Below are 4,216 nucleotides of genomic sequence, written 5' to 3' on the forward strand. Positions count from 1 at the left end.
TTCCATAATCCCTTCAAGATATTTCAAGCTGTATATTTGGTCTACTCTGTCTTTTTGTAGGTTCTGTCACTCCAGGACACATGAAGAAGCTAAATAAAAATTATTTCTGAGGGAATCTTGGAAGAAGATCAGATAAGTTCTAGGCTTCTTTATGCCATGTAGACTGTGCTCCTCTATGAAACTCATAATTTTAAAAATATTAAATTTTTGTCCAATTAAATTGGAAATATTTAATTAAATAAAATATATTTATAAAATAAACTACCTATGAGATGAATATGAAATAAATGAGAAAGTTCAGTATTAGAATTAAGAAGAGTTTGTTAAAACCCAGATCTTGTCTGGACCTTAGAGAAATTCAGGAAAACCAATAAGTAGAGATGAGAAGGGAGAGAATGTCTGCAGAGAGAACTACCTAGAGCAAAAAGATTCATTGCCTTGTTCTTGGGAATGCAAGGAGGAGGAATGAATGAATGAATGACAAAAACAATTAAATGCATATAACATGCTAGGTAGTATGCCAAGTTTTGGAAATAAAGATACAAGTAAGAAAGACAGAACCACATATCAAGCTTACATTCTAATGAGGGAAGACGCCAAATTTGGTTGTCATAATTTTACTGTAAGAATTTGTACCTATATCCTATGATTCCAATGAGAACACTCTTTACACTGTACAATAATTATTTCAAGGTTCCATGTGATTAAGGTGTGACCAATCCATTTCAGTCCCTATTTATGTTAGCTTTGAGTAAACCTTCTCATTCTACCTACTCAATATGTAAAGCAATACATTTTAGAGCTTATCATGTATTTGCAAAAATAAGAAAATTAAAGAAAAAAATTTTCCATAAGAAAACTTTATTTGGGGGCACCTTGGTGGAGCAGTGAATAGAGCACTGGCCTTGGAGTCAGGAGTATCTGGGTTCAAATCCGACCTCAGAAACTTAATAATTACCTAGCCGTGTGGCCTTGGGCAAGCCACTTAACCCTATTGCCTTGAAAAATCTAAAAACAACTTTATTTGGTACATGACAGCATTTTTTGTATACTAATGTTATTAGTGCTACATTACTGTTTCTTCAATATTTCAAGTAGGTTATGTGATTATTTGCCAAATATTTTGTAAATATGTTTGATAAGCTTTCTATATTCTGCAGAAGAGGGTATATGGGAAAGCCTGAGATAAATGGCCATTTACTTTGTTAAGATTGCAACTCTTCCATTCTTTTTGAGATGAACCTTGAGATCATTCTACAGTCTCTGAGACAATTCATCAAAATAATAAGTCTTCCTTAGGTCTTCCTTAGGTCTCACTTGTAGTGAGTTGTCTCTTCAAATTTAGCTATGATTCTCTTCAGATGATAAATGGTCTATCCTGCAGTTGAAGATATAGGGCAGGCTTTCTTTTCTAATCCCTTTTTCTGTCTTTGTAGCCTTAGCTGCTTGTGCTCTGTCTGTCCATACATAGTGAGAACTCCCTAATTTGATTTCATTAAAAAAACTTGTTTCCAGTCTAAAGAGCCAGGGACTTTAATTTAGAACTCCTGCTTAAATTCATTTGAACCATGGCAAGTACCAATCATTGAAGGAATTGTGAATTTTTTTTTCTCAAGTCAAATTTGGCAACACAAGTGAAAAATCTTTGGCCAAGGAGAGTGATCCTCCAGGTCAGCTAGTGATGCCAAGACTTGCATTTCTTTTCATTAGGATTAGTTAAGATACATGGTGGCTTGAATGCAAACAAATGTGTGCTTATTAGCATGGAATCTATGTCCCTCCACACAGTTCACTTAAAAATGTAAATATGGGCCATGTTTCATTTATTGAAATTGTATTTAAAGCATGTTAAAAATATTGTAACATCAATTAGAAAATAATCAATATTCAGATTCCATTATAAACAATTTGACATCAAACAAAACATATTACATTCAGATGTTTGCACTATATTACCAAAGATCAATATTCAATGATGATATATTCTCATCAGATTCCTACTTAGAAAATATTAACTTTTATGTTGCATAGGTTCCTTGATTGTTATGTATAAGATATGGCTAAACATTGCACATGCAAAAAAAATGCTATTTGTTTTATGAGTCAGTGTAACTTTTGATTTCATATACCTGTCTCCCACTTAGATTTTTTGTACTTAGGTGAAGTTATGAATTTACAAATACACATTCATAAGCAATTTGAAATAAACATTTGATTAGTTCTAAGTCATTGTATCATTCTTTTTTTGGAAATATTTTGTTTATTTTGAATTTTACAATTCATCTTGCTTCACTACCCACACAGAAGGCAGGCTGTTAGTCTTTACATTCTTTCCATGGTATGCATTGATCTAAGTTGGGTGTGATGAGAGAGAGATCATATCCTTAAGGAAGAAAGATAAAGTATAAGAAATAGCAAAATTACATATGATAATTTTTTTTTAATTGAGGCTAATAGTCTTTGGCCATTGTTCAAACTCACAATTCTTTCTCAGGATACAGATGGCATTCTCTATTGCAGATATCATAAATTTATGCCTGATTGTTGCCCTGTTGGTATGAGCAAGTCCATTAAGGTTGATCATAACTCCCAAATTGCTGTTAGGGTGTACAATGTTCCTCTGGTTCTGCTCATCTCACTCAGCATCAGTTCGTGAAAATCCTTCCAGGCTTCCCTGAAGTCCCATCCTTGCTGGTTTCTAATAGAACAATAGTATTCCATGACCTACAAATACCAAAGTTTACTAAGCCATTCCCCAGTTGATGGAGATTCACTCAATTTCAAATTCTTTGCCACCACAAACAGAATTGCTACGAATATTTTTATACAAGTGATGTTTTTACCCATTTTCATAATCTCGTCAGCATATAGAGCCAGCAGTGGTATTGATGGATCAAAGGGTAAGAACAATTTTGTTACCCTTTGGGTATAATTACAAATTGCTCTCCAAAAAGGTTGGATGAGTTCACAGCACCACAAACAATGTATTAATGTCCCAGATTTATCACATCCCTTCCAATATTGATCATTGTCCTTTCTGGTCATATTGGCCAGTCTGAGAGGTGTGAGGTGGTACCTCAGAGATGTTTTAATTTGCATTTCTCTAATAATTAGTGATTTAGAGCAATTTTTCATATGAGTATGGATTACTTTGATTTCCTCATCTGTAAATTTCCTTTGCATATCCTTTGACCATTTGTCAACTGAGGAATGGCTTGTCTATTTTTTAAATTGACTCAATTCTCTGTATATTTTAGAAATGAGTCCTTTGTCAGAAGTATTAGTTGTGAAAAATTGTTTCCCATTTTACTACATTTCTTTTGATCTTGATTACAATGATTTTGTCTGTGCAAACACTTTTTAATTTAGTGTATTCAAAATTATCTAGTTCTTTTTAATTATGTTCTACATCTCTTCCTTAGATATAAACTGCTTCCCTTTCCATAGATTTGGCAGATAAACTATTCCTTGATCTCTTAATTTGCTTATAATATTGTTTGTTATGTCTAGATCCTGGATGCATTTTGATCTTATCTTGGTATAGTTTGTGAGGTGTTGGTCTAATCCAAGTTACTTCCATACTAACTTTCAATTTTCCCAAGAGTTTTTTTTGTTTTTTTTTTTTTTTTTTTTTTTTATTGAACAGAGAGTTCTTATCCCAATAGCTGGACACTCTGGGTTGATCAAATAGTAGATTACTATAATCAATTCCTGCTATTGCAACAAGTCTATTCTACTGATCCACCACTTGTTTTCTTAATCAATACCAGACAGTTTTGATGACTGATGTTTTATGATATAATTTTAGATCTGCTAGGGTGAAGTCATCTTATTTTGTACTAATTTTTCATTAAATCTCTGGAGATTCTTACCTTTTTATTTCTCCATATGAATTTATTTTCAATATTTTGTAACTCATTAAAGTATTTGGAACTTTGATTGGTAGGGCACTAAACAAGTAGTTTAATTTTGATAAAATTGTCATTTTTATTATATTTGCTTCAGCCAACCCATGAGCAGTTCATATTTTTCCAATTATCTAAATTTGATTTTATTTATGTTTTGTTTTCAAAAAGTTTCTGAGTCTGCCTTGACAGGTAGAGTCCCAGGTGTTTTATATTGTCTGAAGTTACTTTGAATGGGAGTTATCTTTCTAGTTCTTTCTGCTCCATCTTGCTAGTAATACATAGAAAAATTGAGGATTTATAAGAGTTTT

Source organism: Macrotis lagotis, chromosome 2 (assembly GCF_037893015.1).
Source record: "Macrotis lagotis isolate mMagLag1 chromosome 2, bilby.v1.9.chrom.fasta, whole genome shotgun sequence".
In the NCBI taxonomy this organism is placed as follows: domain Eukaryota; kingdom Metazoa; phylum Chordata; class Mammalia; order Peramelemorphia; family Peramelidae; genus Macrotis; species Macrotis lagotis.